This window comes from Schistocerca cancellata, chromosome 7 (genome assembly GCF_023864275.1).
Source record: "Schistocerca cancellata isolate TAMUIC-IGC-003103 chromosome 7, iqSchCanc2.1, whole genome shotgun sequence".
Taxonomy (NCBI): Eukaryota; Metazoa; Arthropoda; class Insecta; order Orthoptera; family Acrididae; genus Schistocerca; species Schistocerca cancellata.
In genome coordinates this window covers 573652399-573666542 of record NC_064632.1, presented here as the reverse complement: position 1 = coordinate 573666542, position 14144 = coordinate 573652399, and positions in this window count along the sequence as shown.

The window sequence follows — 14144 nt, the reverse complement described above, 5'->3', positions numbered from 1 at the left end:
ACATAGACTGAACGTCAGTTTCGTCAGTCCGCCTTAAGGAAAAATCTGGATTACGGAAGCAGCCTGTTCATACCACACACTTCTCTTCTTGGTTATTTGAAACGTATAACAAAAAGTTAGTTACATTAACTGGGTGAAACGCTTCGTATTGCTGTCCTCGATGGTAAGTGTTCATCGAAGGTGAGAGTATCATCTGGAGTGGAAGTGTAGTAGGTCCGCTGTTGTTTTCTATCTACATAAATGATCTTTTGGATAGGGTGGATTGCAATGTGCGACTGTCTGCTGATGATGCTGTGGTGTACGGGAAGGTGTCGTCGTTGAGTGACTGTAGGAGGATACAAGATGACTTGGACAGGATTTGTGATTGGTGTAAAGAATGGCAGCTAACTCTAAATATAGATAAATGTAAATTAATGCGGATGAATAAGAAAAAGAATCCCGTAATGTTTGAATAGTCCATTAGTGTTGTAGCACTTGACACAGTCACGTCGATTAAATATTTGGGCGTTTGAAGTGAGACAAGCATGTAATGGCAGTTGTGGTGAAGGCGGAGAGTCGTCTTCTGTTCATTGGTAGAATTTTGGGAAGATGTGGTTCATCTGTAAAGGAGACCGCTTATAAAACACTAATACGACCTATTCTTGAGTACTGCTCGAGCGTTTGGGATCCCTATTGTGGTATACACCACTTCTAACAAACACCGAACAACGCGCTCCAGTACGCGACCGCCAAATACGTCGCTGGCCGCACTTCTCTGGGCGGCCCGCTGCTTCCATCGCTGGACGTCTTCACACGCACGCTCCCTTACGTGGCCGAGAAATACAGGGCTATTACAAATCATTGAAGCGATTTCATAAATTCACTGTAGCTCCATTCATTGGCATATGGTCACGACACACTACAGATACGTAGAAAAACTCATAAAGTTTTGTTCGTCTGAAGCCGCACTTCAGGTTTCTGCCGCCAGAGCGCTCGAGAGCGCAGTGAGACAAAATGGCGACAGGAGCCGAGAAAGCGTATGTCGTGCTTGAAATGCACTCACATCAGTCAGTCATAACAGTGCAACGACACTTCAGGACGAAGTTCAACAAAGATCCACCAACTGCTAACTTCATTCGGCGATGGTATGCGCAGTTTAAAGCTTCTGGATGGCTCTGTAAGGGGAAATGAACGGGTCGGCCTGCAGTGAGCGAAGAAACGGTTGAACGCGTGCGGGCAAGTTTCACGCGTAGCCCGCGGAAGTCGACGAATGAAGCAAGCAGGGAGCTAAACGTACCATAGCCGACAGTTTGGAAAATATTACGGTAAAGGCATTTCTTAAACAGGAGATTGGAAAACCGATGGATCGGTCGTGGTGGAGATCATGATCAGCAATTCATGTCATGGCCTCCACGCTCTCCCGACTTAACCCCACGCGATTTCTTTCTGTGGGGTTATGTGAAAGATTCAGTGTTTAAACCTCCTCTACCAAGAAACGTGCCAGAACTGCGAGCTCGCATCAACGATGCTTTCGAACTCATTGATGGGGACATGCTGCGCCAGGTGTGGGAGGAACTTGATTATCGGATTGATGTCTGCCGAATCACTAATGGGGCATATGTCGAACATTTGAGAGTGCCTAAAAAAACTTTTTGAGTTTTTGTATGTGTGTGCAAAGCATTGTGAAAATATCTCAAATAATAAAGTTATTGTATAGCTGTGAAATCGCTTCAATCATTTGTAATAACCCCGTACATCGCTGGCCGCATTTCTCCGGGCGGCTCGCGGCTACCATCGCTGGCCACCTTCGCGCGCGCGCGTTTGTCTAGCACACAGCAATCGGCTACGCCAGGAAACATTGCGATTGGTTTTCCCTGGAAAACAACGACCCCAGCCGACGGCTCCGTTAACCAGCAAGCCTTATATAAACCCGGCCGCCGCTGGAAACGACAGTTCTCATCGGGAAGTGCTGTACGCCGTGTTCCAGCTGCTTGTGGATGACTCGCCACACCACTCGAGGTTGCCTGGCTGCTCGGCGGAAAATCTTGCGACTTCACTTGGAGAGACTGAACTTCACTGGACTTGGGAATAATTACGGGACGTGCACCCCACCGTGCACAATCGGACATTCGTATAACCAAACTTTAATTCTGCATTACTTCTGAGTGTGAGCTTGGGTAGACGCTTGGCTAACATAATTGTTAAAAAGTGATTTGTGATTTAATTAACCAGACTGAAGAGGTTATTGTGTTATTCCTGGTTATAACACAATAAAATGGCGACGAGCACGCACCAGGAGACGTTGGAAGATCTCCTCAAGAAACTTCTCCAGCAGCAGGCTGCTACTCAACACCCTCCAGCCACTTATACAAGGGTTCATGCTGACGCAGGCCACGCAGCAAGTACCGCCGTTTCCATCTTTTGAAGAAACGTTAGAGGACTGGAAAGCCTACGAATCCCGATTGCTGGAACATTTCCATGCTTTCTAGGTAACTGAAGTTGGCCTCATGAAATCTTTGTTTTTGTCTTGGTCTAAACTTGAGATTTATCGGCTCTTATGCAAACTGGCCCCCTTATCAAATCCTTCGGAGCTAACTTTTCCCGAGATTTGCTCGTTGCTCACCAAATATTACCAGCGCCATACCCATGTTATTTCATCTCGAGTAGCCTTTTACCAATGCAAGAAACAGCCGAATCAGACGCATAGAGAGTGGGCAGCGGAATTGCAAGGCTTGGGGCGACGATGTCACTTTGTTACCTCTAAAAATATGGACTCCTACGCCGAAGAAATGATCCGGGACACGATAATCAGGGGTACGCCAGACAGGGAGTTCCAACATGTGGCCCTTCAGCCCGTCGACCCCTCATTGGATAAAGTATTGCACAAAGCTTCGAGGTGACCCGTGCAGCAGGCAAGAAACTAGAATCATGGGTCGACATTGCAGCAGTCAATCAGAGCCGGCGGCTAAGGCCCGCCCGAGTGATGACTCCGAAATAGCGGTAGTGCGGGCAGGCCGCCGTACCACTCGGCACACCCGCCCGCCACCTCGCTCCAACCGCTCAAACCGGTCGTGGGTGCCAAAACCTTGGCCACCATGTGAAAGGTGGCTACACTGAGCCACATCGCCAAAGATCGCGCCAGAGAGTATTGTTCTGCCGCCTCCACTGGCAGTGATTATTGAGACGTAGCGGCAAGCAGTTCTTACCGAGAAGTTGTGGTGGACACTGCTTGTCGTGAAGTCAGAGTGAGATGTGGTAGTGGAGAGTGTTGTTCCATGTTTTATGCAGTGGTTTGATGGGAGAGATAGCAGATGTTATTCTAATGGAGATATTGTAATGGGCAGAGTGCATTTCGTCAATATATATGGAGGTATTTTCTTTTATTCTTTTATTCTTTCAGTGACCTGAATAATGTGTCATTACAGGTTCAGTCAACAAAGCATCTGGCGTGTGTTCTTGTATTAGAGTGTAATTTTGGTTTTCTTGCACAATTATAGTATTTCTAATTTTCTTTTATCACGTCAGTATAATTGGTATTTAAAAATTATTGTTTTGTTGGAGAAGAACCGTGCCAGATGTGCGTTGAGTCATACTACCACATACAGAACAGCTACACTTGTGTTTGTTGGTTTCGTAGGTTTTATAGTTGCTGGGGACTTAATTAATTAATTGTATTAACTGAAATTTTCATTTCATTATTTGTGGTTGTTACATGCAGTCAGATTGCGTACAAAAACTAGTCAGGGCCAGCCGTTTACGAAACAGCGTAATCGGACATACAGCGACAGAAAATTAAAAAGTATTTGCATTGCATTCTTATATCTTTATTTTAATTTAGCCCCCATGCACATGTCCTGATTGTTTTAAAAAACATCAACGAGATGACTGTCCTGATCGATGGGCCTTTTGCTACAAATGTTCTTCCGAGGGCCATTTAGCTTGTGTGTGTCGAAAGTCCCGCCGGCCGCAGCAACCTTCGGATCTTCTGATGGATGTTAATCTGATCGCCGCTATTGATCATCAGGAGACCACCAATAGGCTTTTTATTGAAGTCCTGATTGCGCAAAAAGAGATTCAATTACAGGTCGACACTGGCACAGCCGTGAGCATCCTAAATTACGCCACATATTTGAGACTTGGCGCTCCTCCCTTGCACGACACGCAGCGGCGCCTCATGGCGGATGGCAAACATTCCATTCTAGTCCGCCGTCAAGTCGACTTGCCGACGACATACCGGAATGTCACCCGCCAGGTCACCTTCTTAGTCGTTAACAGGGATTCCTCTGATAATTTATTTGGACTGGACGCATTTCGGAAATTTGGTTTTTCAATTGACGATTCTGTGAATTTGGTGTCGGACGAGGTTCCGCACTCGGATCTGGACGGGCTTTGCCAGGATTATGCAGACCTGTGCACCCCCGGCCTCGGTTCCGCAAAGAATTTTGAGTCACACATCACACTGAAACGGAATGCGCGGCCTCGGTATTTTCGTGCCCGTGCCGTTCCTTTAGCTCTCAGAGATCAAGTGAAGAAGGAGTTGGACCGCCTCACGGCAAGCGGCGTTCTTGAGCCTCTTCCTTCTAGTCAGTGGGCCACTCCCCTCGTCGTTGTTCGGAAGCCGTCAGGGCAGCTCCGTCTCTGCGGCGACTTTAAAGTAACAGTTAACGCCCAATCAGAGATCGAGACATATCCTATTCCAAAGCCGGAAGAGTTGCTGTCCAAATTGAAGCGCGGAAAATTCTTCTCGAAAATAGACCTCGCTGAAGCATACCTACAACTCCCACTTGATGCCGCATCTCAGCAGTTCCTGACCCTCAACACACCGCACCGGTTATATCGTCCGAAACGCCTTATGTTTGGGGTTGCCAGTGCCCCTGTTATTTTCCAGCGGTTTTTGGAACAATTAGTCCTTAAAGTGGATGGATGGTTCAAATGGCTCTGAGCACTATGGGACTTAACAGCTGTGGTCATCAGTCCCCTAGAACTTAGAACTACTTAAACCTAACTAACCTAAGGACATCACACACATCCAGGCCCGAGGCAGGATTCGAACCTGCGACCGTAGCAGTCGCTCGGTTCCGGACTGCGTGCCTAGAACCGCGGGACCACCGCAGCCGGCAAAGTGGATGGATGCATTAACTATTTGGACGACATCGTGGTGACGGGTCGTACGACGGAGGAACGCCTTCACAACCTGCGATCTTTATTCCATGTCTTACGGGAGGCTGGCCTAAAATGTAGGAAAGAAAAGTGTTGTTTTTTCCAACCTGAAATTGAGTACCTGGGCCACGTCATCTCCTGTTCGGGTGTTCGTCCGTTAGAGAAACATATAGGAGCCATCATCAAGCTGCCACGACCTACAACGCTGACGCAAGTTCGTTCCTTTCTGGGGAAGATTTCATATTACTGAAAATTCTTACCCGCGGCTGCGACGGCTACTGCCCCCTTGTCTCAGTTATGCGAAAAAGGGGTTCCTTTCGAGTGGACGCCGGAATGCGACCGCGCCAACCACAGGTTGAAATCCGAATTACTGCAGGCCCCGTGCCTCGCACGTTTTGACCCTACTAAGCAAATCGTCACTGCAACGGATGCCTCGGATACAGGCATCGGGGCGGTCCTGGCTCACAGGGAGGCAGGTGGGTCGGAGCACCCTGTGGCCTGTGCATCGAAAACATTAACCGATACGCAACGCCGGTATTCCCAAATTGAAAAAGAGACACTGGCCATCATCTTCGCCTTAGAGAAGTTCCATATTTTTGTGTATGGTACAAAGTTTCACCTCATTACGGATCATAAATCCCTCATATCGTTATTCAATCCTGCAGCAAAGATCCCTGACCCGACTGCTCACCGCCTTCAGCGCTGGGCTTTGTTTTTGGCACGATACCAGCATGAAATCCACTTTCGCAACACAACTGAGCATGCCAACGCTGGTGACCTCTCCCGCCTTCCATGGGGACCGGATTTGGATTTCGACAAAGAGGAAATTCTGTGTTTTCACGCAGACGAAGAAGCACAGGCCGCAGTAGAGGCGTTTCCCATTACCAGCTCTCGGGTAGTGCACGCACTCAGTAACGACGAGGTGCTCCGACAAGTCTGTCGTCACGTGCGTAATGTATGGCCCGAACGACCGCCTCCCACGGCTTCTGCGGCGTTTCGTCAGTTCTTTACAGTCCGCCATCAGCTTCAGTTGGTTGACGGGGTCCTTCTACTTCTTTCGGACGACGGACATCCACGGGTCGTCATTCCGCAGTCTTTACGTCAGCACGTTCTGGCACCTGTTACACCAAGGTCATTGGGGGATATCCCGGACGAAGCTTTTGGCTCGCCGGTTCACATTAGAGATGGGCAAAACTGTTCTTTTCAGAGATTGGATCAGAACTGTTCACTCCCTGAAATGAATTAGCTCTTTTTCATGACTCACAACTCATTTACAATAGAAAATAAATGGAAGGCACATTGCCCTTTAAACTTGGTTTATTCCAGTACTATACCTGTATTTTGATCTTATTTGATCCTATTTTGAAGTAACACAGATAATGAGTAAGAATTTTGTATTGTTTATTGAAATTTCCACGATATGACAAAGTTTTTGATTATTGATTTATTTTGCACTATCGTGGTTTTTTGGGTGATCGGAAAATGTTGTAACTTGAGATTTACATTAACAATATATTTGGCTATAATGTATTAAAATTTCATTAACCTCATACAAATACATCGCAAGCCATATATTTTTAAAGTGAACGTTTCCTTCCGAAGACGCCTAAAACCGCAGAATCCGTACCAGAATAAGAAAAAAAAGTATAAATTTGACTGTAAAACGAAAGTGCTGCATATAGCCTTACGCAGAATAAAACAAGGAAAATATTGGTGTATCACATTTTGCGATACGTTTATCGGTTCGCTCGTAATTAAAGCGTAAATTCGAGTGTCCATAATAAAAATCCTATAGTAAGAGGAGTCATCAGGAACCTAATCTAATCAGTTTAAACAAATAAAAATAAAATAAAAACAATTGATGTATACATAACATAATAATGTAATATACATAGCGGTATTACTACGAAGAACAATATCCAGTAGGGACGAACTCCGATGCAGAGGCGCTGAGTCGAGCAGGTCGAGCCGCGAGCTGTATTACTGCGTGAGCTGAGACCGCAGAGATCAGAGTGACACCTGAGTCGCTTTGCTCACCGCTGTGGCTAGAGTCGAGACGGTGGGGTGAGTGTTGAGCGGGCGAGTTCCGAGGGTGGGAGGAGCGGTGAACTCACCCGCTCCGAGACAAATCGTCCGTTCTCTTGCGAGCAGGTTGTTGCAAGTAGTTCCTATGTTATCCACTAGGTGGCTCTCTGTCCTGTTGCTCGCATCAACTGCCCAGAGGGCAGGACGTGCGACTGAAACGATCGCCGCCAGACACTGCACGTGGCAGACGACGCACAGAGATGGCACGGCATATGTGAAACATAAAATCCAATGGGGCACTGCACAATGCAGGCAGCCAAAGTAGAAGCAGGGCAGAGGCCGGCGCAGGCTGTGTTGTGTGGCGTGCACTGTGCTCTGACCAGCAGAGGCGCTGCTGATATGCTCCGTCTCTCTCTCTCTCTTTCTCTCTCTCTCTCTCTCTCTCTCTGCCGTGGGAAACGTTTGGAGCTACCGTTCTTTTTTTCTGAATCACTGATTGTTCACTCCTCTGAAAGTTTCAACTCTATGAATTAGTTCAAGACCGGATCCCCCATCTCTAGTTCACGTACTGGCCCGCTATGACTCAGGAGATTGAACGCCTCACGCAGACGTGTCCCTCCTGCCAACGCCAGCAGGCAGCTCCGCGACACTCCTTTGCCTCTTGGCCACCATGTGCTCGCCCTTGGGAACGGGTGCACGTTGATTTTGCAGGGCCGGTGTTTAATGCCATGTTTTTTATTGTCGTCGACGCATATTCCAGGTTTCCATATATTGTCCGCTGCAACTCCGTTTCCACCTCCACCACTATTGCAGCCTTAGAAAAAATATTTGCCATTGAAGGTCTGCCGGAGGTTCTCATCTCGGATAACGGTGCGCAGTTCCGCAGTGAGGATTTTCGGGTTTTCTGTGCCCGGCATGGCATTCGCCACATTCCGATGCCCCCCCTTCCATCCTCAATCTAATGGCGAGGCAGAGAGGATGGTCCGCACCTTCAAAACGCAGATGAAGAAATACCTCCAGGATGACTCCCCCGACGCATCTCTTACTTTTTTCTTGAGCAGTTAAAGGTCCACGCCCATCGGAGATAAAAGCCCGGCGGAACGGGTGCACGTTGATTTTGCTTCTGCCGACACCTCGGTTGGTTCCGTCGCTGTCTGCTTCTCGTTTCCGCCCAGGTACTCTGGTGTGGGCGAAGGGATTCGGCCAACAACCAGCCTGGATTCCGGCCACCATCATCCAGGACAGGGGCAGGAAAGTCTTCCGGGTTCAACTTCCCGACCGGGAGGTTCTTCGACATGCCACTCAGCTTCGCCCTCGCCTGCCTTCACAATCGTTTTTCTCCTCCCCCCCCCCCCCCTCGGCATATTCTCCTCCCGTCCCCTGCTTCCCGTGATTCCCCACGCCAACCAGAGGACGACACGCCAGGGTGGTCCTCGCAGTTGGCCCCTGGTCGGCTCTCGGACGACGCCTCCCAGCCAGAGCTTCTTTCCCCGGACATAGACCAGACCCAGCCACAGCCAGCCGGGGATTACGAGGTCTCCCCCGATCGCCACCCCCAGGTCACTCCGGATGCCGATGAAGACATACCACTGGTTCCTCCTGCACTGCCTCCGCTGCTGTCACGGTCCGCACGCTATAACCTTCGCCCCCGGCCGGGGCGTTTTGACCCGTATGCTCCTGTGCCCAGTCTCCCCGCCGAGGTTTCGGAGGAGGACGCCATGGACGTGGCGTTCACTCGCAGCCAATGTTTCCACGCTTCCCCACGGGGGAAGGGGTGTGGTATACACCACTTCTAACAAATACCGAACAACGCGCTGCAGTTCGCGGCCGCTGGGTGGCCCGCTGGCCGTCTTCACACGCACGCTCCCTTTCGTGGCCGAGAAATACATCGCTGGCCGCACTTCTCCGGGCGGCTCGCGGCTACCATCGCTGGCCGCCTTCGCGCGCGCGCGTTTGTCAGCACACAGCAATTGGCTACGCCAGGAAACATTGCGATTGGTTTTCCCTGGAAAACAGCGACCCCAGCCGACGGCTCCATTAACTAGCAAGCCTTATATAAACCCGGCCGCCGCCGCAAACGACAGTTCTCATCGGGAAGTGCAGTACGCCGTCTTCCAGCTGCTTGTGGATGACTCGCCGCACCACTCGAGGTTACCTGGCTGCTCGGCGGAAAATCTTGCGACTTCACTCGGAGAGACTGAACTTCACTGGACTTGGAAATAATTACGGGACGTGCACCCCACCGTGCACATTCGGACATTGGTATAACCAAACTTTAATTCTGCATTACTTCTGAGTGTGAGCTTGGGTAGACGCTTGGCTAACATAATTGTGAAAAAGTGATTTGTGATTTAATAAACCAGACTGAAGAGGTTATTGTGTTACTCCTGGTTATAACACCTATCAGGTCGGATTGAGGGAGGACATAGAAGCAATTCAGAGGCGGGCTGCTAGATTTGTTACTGGTAGGTTTGGTCATCACGCGAGTGTTACAGAAATGCTTCAGGAACTTGGGTGGGAGTCTCTGGAGGAAAGGAGGCGCTCTTTTCGTGTATCGCTACTGAGGAAATTTAGAGAACTAGCATTTGAGGCTGACTGCAGCACGATTTTATTGACGCCAACTTTCGCGGAAAGATCACAAAGATAAGATAAGAGAGATTAGGGCTCGTACAGAGGCATATAGGCAGTCATTTTTCCCTCGTTCTGTTTGGGAATGGAACAGGGAGAGAAGATGCTAGTTGTGGTTTGAGGTACCCTCCGCCACGCACCGTATGGTGGATTGCGGAGTATGTGTGTAGATGTAGATCAAATATTCGTTTAAGGCCAGAAAAATATCTGAAAATGGCTTGCTCAAACTGCGATATTCATGAAATAACTGTAACATTTACTATTTAAAACAACTGTTGCGTGCACGCAACGGAAATTAAGAACAAGAAGCAATCGCAGACAGTAGTCTTGTTAATATTATGAGGTGCCGGCCTCAAAGCAAAGGCGGTAAGTTTGTAGTGCCAACTACCCTTATTAAACCTTCTTGATCACAAGGTAGGAGAGATATATATTTGCATCTACTCGGACGGAAAAAAATCACAGCACCAAGAAGTAATTGTGCGGTATAAGCGAAAGTTGGTAGAGCTACGTGATACTGGATGTTCCTTCTACGATATTGCAAAAATGCTTGGCAGGAACGTAGCCAATGTAAATGACTGTTGGCAGCAGTGGTCACGAGAATGTACGGAGACCGGACGGCCACGTGGCACTACCACCAGGGAAGACCATCGTGATGGGTGTACGGTTCTGGTGCATCGTATTGCATCTGCAGCAGCAATTTGAACAGCAGTTGCCACCACAGTGACACAACGAATTGTTCCACTGACCCCAAACCTAAGCCGTTTGCGACTTCAGTGGTATCAAACGAGAGCCCACTGGAGGGCAGGGTGAGGGCTTTTGTGTCTTCTGATGTAATCTGGTTCCGCCTCGGTGTCGACGATGGCTGTGTCTTGGGTAGGAGGCCAACAGAGCGTGTGCAACCAACCGACCTAGACACATTAGACCTGCAGCTGGAGTTATGGTTTGGGGTGAGATTTCGTATGACTGCAGGGCACTCTCATGGTTATCCCACACACTCTGACTGAAAAATTGTCTCCAGAATGAGATTTTCACTCTGCAGCGGAGTGTGCGCTGATATGGAACTTCCTGGCAGATTAAAACTGTGTGCCCGACCGAGACTCGAACTCGGGACCTTTGCCTTTCGCAGGCAAGTGCTCCACCAACTGAGCTACCGAAGCACGACTCACGCCCGGTATCACAACTTTACTTCTGCCAGTATCTCGTCTCCTACCTTCCAAACTTTACAGAAGCTCTCCTGCGAACCTTGCAGAACTAGCACCCCTGAAAGAAAGGATATTGCGGAGACATGGCTTAGCCACAGCCTGGGGGATGTTTCCAGAATGAGATTTTCACTCTGCAGCGGAGTGTGCGCTGATATGAAACTTCCTGGCAGATTAAAACTGTGTGCCCGACCGAGACTCGAACTCGGGACCTTTGCCTTTCGCGGGCAAGTGCTCTACCAACTGAGCTACCGAAGCACGACTCACGCCCGGTCTCACAACTTTACTTCTGCCAGTATCTCGTGTCCTACCTTCCAAACTTTACAGAAGCTCTCCTGCGAACCTTGCAGAACTAGCACCCCTGAAAGAAAGGATATTGCGGAGACATGGCTTAGCCACAGCCTGGGGGATGTTTCCAGAATGAGATTTTCACTCTGCAGCGGAGTGTGCGCTGATATGAAACTTCCTGGCAGATTAAAACTGTGTGCCCGACCGAGACTCGAACTCGGGACCTTTGCCTTTCGCGGGCAAGTGCTCTACCAACTGAGCTACCGAAGCACGACTCACGCCCGGTCTCACAACTTTACTTCTGCCAGTATCTCGTGTCCTACCTTCCGAACTTTACAGAAGCTCTCCTGCGAACCTTGCAGAACTAGCACCCCTGAAAGAAAGGATATTGCGGAGACATGGCTTAGCCACAGCCTGGGGGATGTTTCCAGAATGAGATTTTCACTCTGCAGCGGAGTGTGCGCTGATATGAAACTTCCTGGCAGATTAAAACTGTGTGCCCGACCGAGACTCGAACTCGGGACCTTTGCCTTTCGCGGGCAAGTGCTCTACCAACTGAGCTACCGAAGCACGACTCACGCCCGGTCTCACAACTTTACTTCTGCCAGTATCTCGTGTCCTACCTTCCAAACTTTACAGAAGCTCTCCTGCGAACCTTGCAGAACTAGCACTCCTGAAAGAAAGGATATTGCGGAGACATGGCTTAGCCACAGCCTGGGGGATGTTTCCAGAATGAGGTTTTCACTCTGCAGCGGAGTGTGCGCTGATATGAAACTTCCTGGCAGATTAAAACTGTGTGCCCGACCGAGACTCGAACTCGGGACCTGTTGTGTTGCCATTCATGAACAGCATTCCAGAGGGTATTTTCTACCAGGGTAAAACTCGCCCACGTGCTTCTGTTGTATACCAACATGCTCCACAATGTGTCGACGTGATTCCTTGGGCTGCTCGAGCGCGAGATCTGTCCGCAATCGAGCACATGTGGGACATGGATGGCTAGAGGACAAATGTAAGGATGTAGAGGCATATCTCACTAGGGGTAAGGTAGATACTGCCTACAGGAAAATTAAAGAGACTTGTGGAGAAAAGAGAACCGCTTGTATGAGTATCAAGAGCTCAGATGGAAACCTAGTTCTACACAAAGAAGAGAAAGCAGAAAGGTGGAAGAGGTATATAGAGGGTCTTATAAAGGCACATTTGCATGCCGAGCGTGAGTTTCCTCGGAAACGCGAAATATTAATTAAATAAATAATCAGTGACAAATAAATAAAGCCTATGGCACACAACTGCAGCGCTGTGTCGCTGATAAAACAAAAGCACAATTACGTTACTCTTATGTTGGATTAAGAAAGGAGAGAGCTCTGGTAGAAGTGGTGCGAGAAGCACGTATTTTATTCTATTGTCTGGCACACCGCCATATTTCATGTTATAGAAGAATACTGCGAGTTGCAACCAGACTAGGCACTCGATTCTGTAAAGAATTTATATTTATAAAAGTAAGTAGGATTATGAACTGTAGGCTTATTCATTGAATATATCTGATTTAACTAACTGTGTAATTTTTTTTATGTTTAGTACGACGTTTTGGCATGGCTGGCAAATTATTGTAATATTGAGATTTAGATTATGAGTCCGCACCTACCGCAGCAGTCTTTGGAAACGATTTATTTACGAAGTCCGATTATTTCAATTTTATTTCACGGTCAACTACGAGTAACATTGCCTTTACGAGAAAGCCATTGTCAAGCGTCTGATACCGAATAATTAAACGTCCACGTTCCAGATAAGCAAATATTAATTACAATTACAATCACAATCACCATCATACAGATAGAATAATTAATATTTAAACAATATTTTTTATTTTATTTATTTTATATTGGCGACTGCGTGTCGGACTTGTTATTTTGTCATTTGTTACATTGTTCTCTTTGTTTCATGTGAAAAATCAACTTTCTGGACCTGGACGTGAATGTATGAGAGATAACAAAAAAAAATCTGAAGATATTTTCCAATTCTAAAATTTTGCGGGAAGACGCAATGAAACTTCCAGCAAAATAAGGTAAGACGCAGCATCTTTGCATTAGCAGGCTTGACCAGACGTATAATTCAGTGTATTAGCTTTTCAGTAGATTCTGTAGTGTTTCTTTCGCGCATAACAGTTTTCAGTGATAAATTTCATTCTCAGTACTTTTCCTTAAACAATAACGTATGCAACAATACCAATACACGAGTGTACAATATGGCCGACTTCTGTACGATACGTAGTAACATGGACAGCAGCCATTACCAATAATCTCAAATTCAGTTTATATTTTTAAATTAACAGACAGCCATTGTTGCTACGAGCGATTCATGCTCAACTGCATTTTATTTTAAAATCAGTGTCAAATATTTTCTTGAAACATATATCACGTGTGGCATGGTAATAACTAGAAATCAATACGCAAAAATGGAACAGCAAAGACGTACTATTCAGACGCAATCCGACTCAGACGAGAGACAAATGTTAGAAAATGACTTTACGACAGCAACCGGTAGTGACGATTTATCAAACATTGACACAAGTGTTGACGGAAATTTTGGCAATAGGCCGTCCACTACAAAAATTTCAAAGTCTCAGTCAGAGCCCATGTTGATGCATGACGTCACGTCTAATGACGCGACGGGGGCACAGACCTTGCAAACAGTAAACATTGCCGACATGTTACAAATGCTAATGAAACAAAACGCAGAAAATATGGCATACATAAGGAAACAGAACGCCGAAAACATGGCAACCTTACAGACACAAAATGACGCAATTAAATCTGACCTCATAGCACTCAAGACAGGTAATGACACTTTATGTAAACGTGTGGAACT